Source organism: Ochlerotatus camptorhynchus, unplaced genomic scaffold, assembly GCF_037179485.1.
Source record: "Ochlerotatus camptorhynchus isolate MF236.1 unplaced genomic scaffold, CSIRO-AGI_Acam_v1.1 ptg000491l, whole genome shotgun sequence".
Classification (NCBI taxonomy): Eukaryota; Metazoa; Arthropoda; class Insecta; order Diptera; family Culicidae; genus Ochlerotatus; species Ochlerotatus camptorhynchus.
Window position 1 is genome coordinate 2,198,856 of NW_027040976.1, and position 13,215 is coordinate 2,212,070.

The 13,215-nt window shown below is 38.6% G+C and overlaps 1 long non-coding RNA gene across 1 annotated transcript in view; it reads left to right on the forward strand.

Annotated features, from left to right (window-relative positions):
• LOC135712531 (uncharacterized) overlaps positions 1–13,215 on the forward strand; it is a 583,229-nt gene that overhangs the window by 426,072 nt on the left and 143,942 nt on the right. The gene's annotated exons all lie outside the window — the stretch shown is intronic.

A 13,215-nucleotide genomic window follows, 5' to 3' on the forward strand; every position in this document is an offset into this window, starting at 1 on the left:
ATGTAAATAAAAATAGAAAGTAAGTGTATTGCAATGAAAATAAATTATGTATCATTTGTCCATAAGGTTTTCGAATAAAAGAAAAGTAAAAAAGAGCAGATAAATGTATTTTGTGGATTTAAGTTGAGATTTTAAAATAAAAAAGTAGTCGGGATTTGCTATTACAAATTGTAATAGCGAACCCCGACTACTTTTCCGATAGGGCCTGTGTAGGAAAGCGCTTATAAAATAAACATTTTAATACATTGCAAAAACGGCTTGCTTGATTGCTATGGTGTCTTCGGAAAAGTTGTGCAAAATTAAAATGCAATTCTTGAAAAAATATACACGGTTAAAAAAAAATGTGTTTTTAATGAAAATTTTCAAAAATGCACTTTTTGAGAAATTAACTTTTTTAATAATAATAAATATAATTTTTTTCATTGATACAAACGAAATTTTTTAAAGTGTATATTTTTTACACAATTGCCAAAATAATATCTACAACTTTGCTCTAGACCCCAAATCAATCGGACACAGCGTTTCAGCAATATATATTTTTAAACTCATTAGTACTATTTTTACACAGGCCCTTTTCAAAAAGTAGTCGTAATTCAATATGAAAAACTGAGAGCACAAAATGGCGCCTTTACTAAAAAGGAACAACTGTGCAAAGTTTCAGCGTAATTGGAAATGATCGGTCAGGATCGATTTGCGAACCTTCGTGGAATGCCTCAGATACAGCTACAAGCAGAAGCTAGCCAAATAGTTTTCGAGAGCGGTTACTCAAATTTTTCACAACCATTATTCAATTTGTCAGTCGCACTGAATAACATCAGCCAATAAACGCTAATGTCACTTCTATGCAAATATTAATCAATTTTCAATTTTTAGCTGCAAAACCAAAATAACAAAGCGAATATATTACTTATTTGATGGCTTCTACGCAACCAACCACTCTTACTGAATAATATAAACAACAAAAGTGCTTTTTTAACATCTTAACCAACCTGTACTCAACTAATAAACTGTGTTAGCGCTACTTTGGAAGCATTTTTATAGTCAACAAGGTTTATTTTTAGACGTATGCAGTTTTACAGTTTTTCCTCTGCATCTTTTCAAAGCTGAATTACTAGTCGGGAAAAGTGATTCATGTTCACTATTATAAAGCCTCTACTCAGCGATCTTGTTGCAGAAGGGCATGTAGATTTTTTTACATCAGTTCAAAGTGTTGGTGTAGCAAAGTTGGTAGTACCAAGCCCAAGTAACATTTTAAGTTTTATGAAATACTACAAAGCAACTATAAAACAACATTCATAAAACCCTGGTCAAGGCTATCTTGTCATTAATGCATCCACCATAACCTCATTAAGACTAGAATATGTCTAGTTGGCCCATCCTGAAGAAGGTTCTGAAGGGTGTATTCTTGAAGCTCTTCAAGCAAGATTGATTTACTGCAAAAGGTTGTAAGACGAACGCATTGAGAACCATTTGAAAACTACAACAAAAGCTATTTAGCAACAATCAAAACCCTTTCCGAGCCATTTCCCCTAGCCGCTTACTAAATCCACTAGGAAAGCATCAATCAAGATAGAAAAGGATTTATGAATCCGATCTTATCAAAATAATTATAATAGAAACTGATGGTATAAAAATCGTGTTGAATATCCAAATTTATTACAATAGTTCTCATAGGCCACATAACCAAGTTTTTAGTGCCTTATAAAATTTCATGTGAAGTGTGCATGAAAACATCGAAAAAAATAGGGCCGCTCTCGTAAAACGTCGATTTGACTAATTATTTTACATTGAATAAAATAAATTATTTTTCAGATCGAGCTAGGCTGAGATTATTTTTTTATGATATTCGCATTTAAATGTTTACCCATTGCTAAATTTACCAAAATATAGTTATATCCAAGGAAATATAGAGAGAAAATCGAAGATTGTAAAAAACAAACAAACTAAATGTAACATGGCGGTGGCATAAAAGTTGATTTTCATGGGTCATTTGTGAAAAAGTTGTTTTGCTTTTAAGAAATCCATAACAAAATCCTTATGTTGTAAAATGGCTTTTATGAAGAAAACTTGCAGGCTGAAATGTATTTATCTAAAGCCATTTTGCTTGATCTTAACCCGTTCAGATTTATGGCAGCATTTATGGAGGCAAAGTTGCTTGCAAATGTTAAACGTCAAAGTTTGTTTATCTTTCGATAGTTGCGCTGGAACTATTTCAGCGTTCTTCCAGGCGATTATCTGCCGATGGCTTGGAAGCAGTTACTAAGAAAGTGTTCACAATATTTCGCATTTCGCACAGCTGTAACCTCGATAATTCCCGAAAAGATCCCCTTCTTCCGGATGGTTCTGGAAGTGCACCATCAAACGATGCAGAAATGTACAGTTGAATTAATTTTTTCCAAGTGATGACCCTTTCACCGAATAAAATCGCAGCTATGGATCGGAAACCAACTAGTGTCCGCTAACTGAAAGTTTCAGTGGTTTGCTGTCGGTACTGACACAAGTTATTCCGATCTTCATCTATTCGCAAGGTCTGGAGAAGGCTGGTTTGTTTTCAAGCTGTTTTGACAATGTTTTATGAATTTGAGGACCACACTCACTTCTCTCTTCTCCACCAGATGCTCAGTCGTTGATTGTAACCGTTCCGCCGGACGTGCTGGTTCTTCTAAAGAACTAAATTTTACTTCGTTAGCATCGCTTGAATTTTTCTTCCACCTTCGTTTATCCTTCGATATATCCTTGTCATAAATTTGGTTTTTATTCACTGTGAGGATCCATCCTTAAAATTCAATTTGTAAACAGAGGAGATTTTATGATACACTTTTAAAAGCCTAAAAGGCAACAATATATACCATTTGCTCTCATTTAAAACTTAATGGTTATATGATTGCTTTTATAATGATAGAACAGGTTTATAGAGTATTTTATCAAGACATTAATAAAAAATTGCTAATGAAGTTTATGATTGATTTATAGAACAGTTTTATGGTGGGATTGAGAACAACTTTAAATTTAATTTTAAAACAAGACAGTTTTTGACTTCTCGACAGACTGTAAAAGGTTTTTAAAACAGCGAAAAGGTGAACTACTAAGCAGGAACGTGTTACACTGCGAAATGCTGGATTTAAACTAAATGGATTATTCATTGCCATTATAAAACCATCATAAATCAGAGTGGATGCCAAATGATTGCAGAATTGTTAATTGGGAGGTTTGCCAATGCGGTCATGTCGAGTTCGATTCCAGGTTCCGGTGCAGGATAAATAATTTGGTGGTGTGCTTATAACTAATTTCGATTAATTTGATTCACAGCTAAATAATCTCAATTAATTTCTCAAAAAAAAACCCGAATTTATCCACCTATGGTGTGATCAGACCCTTCTTACTTATTCAAGTTTATTTATTTTATTGTCATTATCAGTGACCAAGCCCCCCACCCCCGTGTCATCCAGTGACGCTACGCCACTGCCTGGGGGTACCCGGAATATATCCGGGTGTAGTCTATTTGGTGAGGCTACCAATCACCTTATCATCGTATTTTAATGTGATTTAATGGGTTTTAATTCAATTCATATTCAAGCAACTTCCCCGGGGTACCCGGAACATATCCAAGTGTGTCCAATGTGGTCTGGAACAATTAACACGACTTGCATTGATCTTATTTTTGAATTCTGTAGTAATTTGATGTGTCGCATGATGGTTTTGATACGTTTTCCGTTAAATCCAGCGTGAAGGCCCATATTCACCGGATCTTATTCCGGCCATATCTCCGGAACCGGTTCACCGATTCCAAAACCGTTCAATAGCGTTCAATGGGACCCCAATCATTTGGCGCCGAGTTTGTCCAAATCGGTTGAGCGGTTGCTGAGAAACATGAGTGCATTCATTTCGTTACGTACAGACGCACACAGACACACAGACACACACACACACACACACACACACACACACACACACACACACACACACACACACACACACACACACACACACACACTCTCACACACACACACACAAACACACACACACACACACACACACACACACACACACATACACACACACACACACACACACACACACACACACACACACACACACACACACACACACACACACACACATACTCACACAGGCACACACACACGCACACACAAACACACAAACACACACACACACACACACACAGACACACACACACACACACACACACACACACACACACACACACTCACACACACTCACACACAATCACACACACACACACACACACACACACACACACACACACACACACACACACACACACACACACACACACACACACACACACAGACACACACACACACACACACACACACACACACACACACACACACACACACACACACACACACACACACACACACACACACACACACACACACACACACACACACACACACACACACACACACACACACACACACACACACACACACACAGACATGTTCCGATCTCGTCGAGCTGAGTCGAATGGTATATGACACTCCGGCCCTCGGCCTCGGATCGATTGTCGGTTTTTCAAGTGATATCTATACCCATCTTTGTAAGAAGGGTAAAAACGTGAACGATATTTTACCCGGCTTCAAGGGTGTTTACACTGTAGTGATTGTTGGATAACCAGGAAAAGGTTGAATAAGTGCTTTTCAAGTTCACACACAACTAAACAGCAGGATAACAGCTGTATAGAAACGTAAATGGATATGCTAGAAAAGCTTCTCCCAACCGTCCCAACAGCCATAAGTAGCTGACTAAGTTCGCAATATTTGCTTGTATAGAGGTTGAGTAAAAGTTTCCTCATATCTTTTAACGTTTGAATTCAGCTAGATGCTGTATAAATGAAATGAGAGAAGCGTTTACATTGTGAAAATTGATAGTTGGATAGTTCAATTAATTTAAAAACTGCAACATCTTCATGAAATTTCAGAGATCTTCAAATAAATTCAGCCATTACATAGCAAAACGGTATAGTGGTTCTCATAATTTCGTAAAAAATTGTAGCTTTGTTCCTCATCGCAATATTGTAGACCCGTATTTTTTTCGTTGTCATTGGGATGACCATTTGCATCATTATTTTTCAAACATGACTATTTTCAAAAACTATCAACTTTTGAACCACTGAGTCGATCAAAGTCAAAGATCAAAATATATAATGAAAGGTAATTAAAAATATTTTTTAGAAAAAATATTACGAAAATAAATATAATGGAAATATATTGATTATATTTGTTTTTTTTTTTATGGTTTTCATGGTAGATAGACGGCGCAATATGTTTTTATATTTTTCCTTGGAAACTTGGGCTTTAATCGAAGACATCATATCAAGAAAACTGGCAACTTTGCCAGAATCCAAGTGACAGATACAGTAGCGCTGCGCTTGAGTGAAGGTGGAAGCATCGCATAGAAGAATGAGCAAATACACAAACCTTTTATCTGAGGGTGCAATCTTTGCTATCAAATTCGTTCGAAGCATTTACCTTTTAGCGGCAGATGACGCGATTGTACCTGTCTCATAGCGTTCGTATGAGAAAATGGAATTCCAGTGGTGACGGGGGGAATACCCCTCACCATCCCTCTCCAACGGGGGAGTTTGGTAAAGAGAGATGATTGAAATTAGCATCTTCAACTATGGAAGAGTTTCCAGTCTTCTTGATATGTTGTCTTCGCTTTTATATACAACATATCAAAAAATCAGCAATATGTTTATTTTTTTTTTTCATTTTTGAGTTATATTTTTTTTTTTATGTTTTCAAGTTTTGGGTTTTTTTTTCGCTCAATACGCCTATGCGACAAGACAACCATGCGTCTCCATTGATTTATAGCGACTGTAACAATAATTTAGTTGTTGGTAGTTGGTCTATCTGTTAAGGTTGCCTTCATTTCCAGCTATGTTGAGTGTTATTTTTATCAGCACTGTTTATAATGGACCCGTCTATTGGTTTAAAAGATAATGCATCTTTTACGGGTCTACAGCTATTACCGCAACCCTCACTAATGCTGTGATCCATGCTTTGCAACCCGTGTGAACAGAGGCAACCAAATGGCTGATTCGAAGTACATACTACTTATACCTAATCTGAATTCAAATTTACAACTCACAAAGTGGTCCTTAATCCATTTTCGCAAATTATGGACACGAAAGTGTAGATCTGAATATTCAGATTAAAATGAAAAACTACCTCCAATAATGCGCGTTGAATGCATGTACTTTATTTTTATGAAAATCGTGCCGAGGCGAGCACATGCTTTCATTAGAAAGCACTTATCGCACCAAAACTTGCAAATTGACCCAAAACATGCCAAACTGCTCGTCGAAGTCTACAGCATCGAACCACGCAATCCTCAAAAAAGCTTGTCGAATTGACGTCCGCTTCGGCTGTCGGTAGGTTAAATGGCACAAAATGTACTTTTTATTCATCACGTGTATCAAATATTCCATCCACACAGGTGGAAAACGCACATTACAAACGAACTTGAACCGCAGTGGAGCCAAGAAACGTGTGCGTGGAAGGAACGATTGAAATAATTTTCCCCAGAAATTGTAGTTTCCTTGACTTGCTCAGCCGTGCAAAATAATCTAATTTAAACAGAACCGAAAATTCTTATCACATACCTGCCAGGCCCGGCCACACTACCACAGAGCCGGTGACGACGACGACGACGACGATGGTGGCGATGATGCCTCATGGGTTCTGGGTGGGTTAAGCATGTTTATTTTTTTTATGCGCACCGGTTGTTGTATGTAATAATAACGTGTGCTAAGGATTCTGGTGTGGTGGTGGTGGTGGCGATGGTAGAAGGATCTTATTTTCGGTTTCTTATGAGCAGCAGTTGGAAGTGAATATGAAGCAACCGCCCGCGGGAAGATCACCATAAAAATAATGCCTTGAAATATGGAAAGGAAAGGTTTCGTCTTTGAGCAGAACTAGGAGACGAAGGTGATACTCAGGGGTGAATCCAAGAGTTATGGTGTTGTTTGTGGCGTTGAGATGAAGGACATTTCAGAGAATTCAAGAACAGTCGGATAAAAGTGACTGTCCTTATATTCAAGTTGTATCTAGCAATTTAAATTTTCAATTCTTCCAACTTTTTCAGCTCAGGTCATCAAATACTACATTTGGGCAAAAAGGAGAATAGAATGAAACAATATAAGCAAATAGGGTAGGATGGTGCAAAACGCACCGTTTTCCTGGCGGATGGAAGCTAAAATTAAGGAAAAAGTAATTGAATATGGTTCATTACAATGTTTTCTACGAGGATCGAGTGATTTCAAGCTTCAAATCGATGGTTTTTCATGGTATATAAGTACTGACAAATTAAAAAATTTCCAAGCATCTGTATCAGATATGATAAATGACCGTTCGGAATATTGAAGAAAATTGGAAAAGTATTGTGAGCATCAGACTGGTTTCTCAAATTTCAAATAACTTCAAGATAGTTCAATTTACTGGGAAATTTTGAAAACTCTCAAGTAGTTTTGAAGAGCTCAGAATAGTGTATGAGATTTTTCTTGAAAACTAACATGGAGTTCTCCTAAGATTTCTCTAAAAATATTACCGGAATATATTAGGAATACTTCTCCGAATTCACTTGAAATATTTCTCAAAACGATGGAACCAACAATCATTTACGCAATCTTCATACAAATCGGAGAAAGTCGATTAAAAAAAACTTGGATATTTTGCCAGGAACTGCTAATTTTCTTAATTTAACAGTAATAATCTGAAGCTTTCTGATCATACTCGATGTACTCGTGAATTGGCTGAATATTGAAATTTATATATATTTATTTTTTTATTATTATTTTTTGTAGTCTACTTAATGCTCTTTGGAATTTATTGAAGATATATATTTAAATCAGCCTTGAAGTTCATTATTCAACTTAGTTAAATTTTCTACAATTTTTGAAGTTGTTGAAATTCCCATGATGTCTTATATTTTTTTAAATACTCTTTTCCTCATGGTAATAAAACTTCCCTTACGATCTTGATCTAAGAGATGAACCAGCCTCTGGCTGAAAGTTTCGCTAATAAAGATAATCTAACCTAACCTTACGATCCTGAAATTCTCTCGGAGCTTTGCTGAAGATTCCGGGATTTCACTGAATGTCTCGAAACTGCTGTAAGCTTTCTGCAATTTTCTTGACATTATTTCAACTGTCCCTTGGTTCTCTGGTCTGTTCAGATCAGCTGGTCTTTTCTTGGTTTGTGCGAAAATGTTCTGTTGGCAGAAAATAGATGAGAAATTTCACGACATGTTTTACGCTTGCCAGTTTGTGTTTGTGTGTCTTCGCTATGGTCATTGCGAAAAATATCAAATGTTAAGGAAAAAAAATGTTAAAACCAGGCTTCCAGTGCGCGCGCTACCGTATGCGAGACGCAATACGAATAGTTTTACAGTCATAGCCAGTGATGCAAAATATCATGACACTCACGTGACACTCGTCTTCACATCAACCGACTATCGCTGACAGATCGTTTTGTCACGCAGTGAGAGTTAGAGCCATGGAAAACAACAATCACCAGTAATGGTCGCTGCTCACAAGCAAAACGTAACACTCGCTGCTGATGATAAAAAGCACAACGAAAATAGTCAAGACTTCTGCAGAACGATCATGAGAAAAAGCGAAACGACAGATGAAAATGAAAACATAGCCTACGCATTCCAAGTTCGTTTCGGCAGGCGCGATTTTGTGAGTTACAAATAAAGCAGGCAACATGAAGCGGAATCTTTTCGGCTCACTCACCAACACACTCACATATGCAAGCAAAGCAGCAACTGCTTCAAAACGAGCACAGATGAGTGTCGTGATTGTCGGGAATGACCAGATCGGTGATGGATCACAACAGAAGACGACATTCACCAGTTGCTTTTTACTTCTTTCGTCAACTTGATGGATGGTCATGCAAAGAGCTTCGACGAGCACATTGATAGGAATGTACAAAGCGTTACTACCATCAGCTGTTTGGCGATCGTGATTGTGATAGGTCGCAACTCTGGTCATAGCAGTGTTATGCGCAAGAGATTTGTTGCACTATCTTTCTCTCTTTTCAGTTTTGTCGCATCTCACATTCTCATAATTTCTGTGTGTTGCACTGTTTTGTTTGCACAGCATATTTCCGGATGTATGCGTTTCATGAGAACGAGTATCATGCGACGTCGTGTGAGGCGCAGCTCATGCGGTTTTCTCAATGCGACGTCGCTAAGCGACGTCTCAATGCGACATCGAAATAACAAACTCAACTGGAAAACCAACTCGTGTTCTTTCTTGATGTGGGAAAAGTGTTGTTTTGTTTTGAAAACGATGGAAAGTGACCTAGCTACTACACTTTTATCGAACATGTAGAAGAGGTGTTAGATGGTTATGACCAACAAAGTTTTCCTAGCGGTAATTTTCGTTGAACAAAGGAATAACTTTAAAAATAGCCCATTCATAACGAACGAAGGAAGAGATAGGCCTTTGCCCAGACAACCAGAAGTCGTATAATAATGTGTAGACAGTATCGTAAATTGCTACAGTTTAATTCGAAATCGCATATAAGAATGGCATGCATAGCATTATGTAATGTTAAATCGTATAGAATACAAATTTCCGAGCTATATTCGATGACTCATTTTTCCGTCGTAGTGTATCACAAATCAAATCGGATTACATCGTAAGACTTTTCAAAGTGAATTGGTTATTACAGATTAAATCGTATATGATGTTTAATCAACTCGTTTAAAATTAAATTAAAATTTTCACGAATATGGCGTCAACTTTTTGTACGTAAAAGCCATTTCTTTGCATTCTATACGATTTGTTTGTTTGTATATATGTTTGTATATGTTTTATTCAACTCGACACTCGGACGCACACTTGCAACTTGTCTTCCAAACTCCAAGTACAATCAGCAAGCAACAACTGCTCTGTCTGAAAAATTCTTGGTTTCCAGAGTGCCATTGTATATGTCTGCTCCTCGACAATTGTGGTCTGAAGATGACATTAACAGTATACCAGCCCCACAATACCAGAAGCCGAGACGCTCCACAGAAAATTCACGGAAGAAGCATCCAGATCCTCTGATCTAGTCCTTCCGAAGATTGACGACTTACACCATTATGATGAATCAACTTCTGTTTGTTTACTGGGACGCACTGCCGTTGGCATTATGGAAGCCCCGCCACAGTCGAGCCATTCCCACCAGCAACCTGCAGCCGTTCCGGCCCTGTGTGCGGGCCTGGTGAAGAGGTCTTCCAACCACCCGTTTACGGCAAGTATGAACTCATCCATGTGAATTCAACTGTTGATCTGCCACTTGGTTTCAGTTCATCTTCGCTTATGGCCACCACTTCGAGCCTTTCTACGCCAGGTGATCTTTCGCTGCCTGATAGTTAACCGTTCTCTCGTTCGGATCCTGGACAAGTAACCATTGACACGGCTTGCACCGAACCCTCTAGCGGTTTACGAGTCTATTATCAGAACACCAGGGGGCTCATGACTAAATTGGACGATGTTTATTTGGCTGCGCTTGGCGGGGAATATGACGTTTGGTGACTCTTTTACTGTCTACAGATTAGACCGTAATTCATCCAACAGCATTCGTACTCGCGTTGGTGGTGTCCTCATCGCTGTTTCCAACGCATTTGCCTCCTGCGTAATCGCCAACGAACTATTTACTACAATTGAAGCGGTTTGGGTTAAGGTCAACCTCACTTCGCGGAACATCCTCATTGGAGCAGTGTATATTCCCCCTGAACGTCGACATGACTGCAACACAATGCATCTTCATCTGGATGCTACAGAATTTGCATCGTCCATTTGTGAAAGATGTAACGTTTATTCTACTACGTGGAGGTAAATTGTTTTTTACCGATGACTTGAAGATTTATCTAGTCGTTCGAGGCTATGCCGACTGTTTAGAACTACAAAACCTTCTTGAAATCTTTAATGATTGGTGTGAACGTAATTTTATGGTCCTGTGCGTCTCAAAGTGCTGCGTAATTTGTTTCCGTCGAACTAGGACTGCCGTTTTGTTTGATTATAACGTTGCTGGGACTGCAGTTCAACGTGTCGATCACGTTAAAGACCTCGGTGTCATGTTGGATGAAAAGCTCACATACACTCGCCACTTCTCAACCACGATCGACAAAGCTAATCGTCAGCTTGGATTCATGTTCAAGATATCTAAGTAATTTCGTGATCCTCTGTGTTTTAAAGCCCTTTACTGTTCATCATACTATTCGCTCACTACTGGAATTCGCGTGTGTTGTCTGGATCCCTACCAAGCAGTATGGAGTGGACGATTCGAAGCTGTTCAACGCAAATTCGTCAGATACGCACTGCGCTATCTTCCATGGAGTGACCCGTTGAATTTACCACCGTATGCTGACCGCTGTCGTTCACTGGGTTTGAATACTCTTGCTAAGCGACGAAACATATCGCAGGTCGTCTTCGTTGCTAAAGTTTTGCTCGCAGAATATGATGTTCCTGACTGGCCAAAATTAATCTATATGCTCCTGCCCGAACACTCCGTCCGAGAACCTTGCTACATGAAGTAGTACATGCAACCAACTATGCTGCAAACAGTTCCTTTGTCGCCATGATTCATCAATTCAACGAAGCCTCTGACCTATTTGACTTTGACATCAATTCCTCCAGGTTTCGTCATCGTTTTCTGTCGGCCAATTTTTAATTTTTAATGAGTGACTACATTTAGATTTGAGTGTTTCATTGAGACTATCAAGTCAGATGGACTATAATAATAACAAATAAATAAATATATCACGAAAACAACTTTGAATATACGTGCATTCTGGTTGTCTGGGTGGTAAACTAAATGTTCAATCAAGTTGTTTATTTGCTCGTTAATATGCTTTTTTTTTCAATTCCATAGGAATTCTTGATGCTAACCTGGTCGAACTTGCGAGACCTTACTGGGAACTTTCCATTTCCGTTAACGTCCCAACAGAGAGATAACGTTCCAAAAGAAGCATTTGAAACATACTTGCAATCTTAGGATGATACGAACAATAATTAAGAGGAATCTGAAATTATCGACGAGCTGAACAACTTGTCTCGATTGCCAAGGTTGAAGCCGTAGTAACTTTTGTTGATTGACAGGTATTCAATACAATTCCAGGAACAAGATACTTCATCCTGCATTTCGTACCTACGTACACTGTAGTGCAAAATTGATCTGACAAAGGTCGTTTTCATACAAACTATCCAAGTTTAACATGTTGTGAATGTGCTCTGTTATGATCAATTGAGCTGAAATTTTGACACAACACTTGCTTTTCCATTGACCTTTGTCCGATCAGCTATGCACAAATTTTGCACATCTCCCTGTGTCGTTTAACGAACCTGCATGAATCTATACTAGAAGATAATGTTGGAACCATCTTAAAACTTCACTTCATTTCAAAAGCTATATGTGAAAAGGGCACACAAGTCTCCTGTGAACAAACCCTTGCAGTCCCCTCTCTTGAGATGTTTCAATGCAACAGTCGCATGTGATTGACTACATGTGTCGCATTGAAAAAAACAATGAATTTGCAACGCCCGAATTTGTTGAGAGCGTGTAGCTTGTCGCGCACATCGTTCTGGTCTTTCTTTTGTACAATTAATGTAGCACACCATGGATTTGAGAGTCATGCGACGATCCGTCTCACAGCTCGCTGTCGCATTTGTGTACTCGTGACATTTCCGGAAGCCTGGTTAAAACTCAGTACTCGTACCACTACTGAGCATAAGTACTCGTCTTATGGACCTGTAATTGAAGCTACCTTAAATGTCCACAACTTTTACCTGATGGCATATGAACTTGCTGTATTTGGGAGTAATTTTTGTTGACTAAAATTTCAATAAATGCTGGTGCAGTTTCGAACCCCTTCGGATACGGTTGTGTTTTAAGTTTGCTCTCTGTTTTGTGCGTGCGTTCGCTTTCGTAGTTTTTGGTTGCATTTGCCGGATTAGTGCTGACACTCTACCTCCCGGACAGCTATACGTGTGTGATTGGTGGTTTTCTCGCTTTCCGGGAAGTTTAAGAATCGAGAAATGCAAGCATCAGAAGTGATGCCGCTATCTGCGTTGTTTGATTTTTTTTTCTCCCGGAGCAGAAGTTTGTGGCATCGCGAGTGATAATTTTTAATTTCAGTTTATTTACGCGCTTTAAGGTGCGTGAAAGAGCTCGG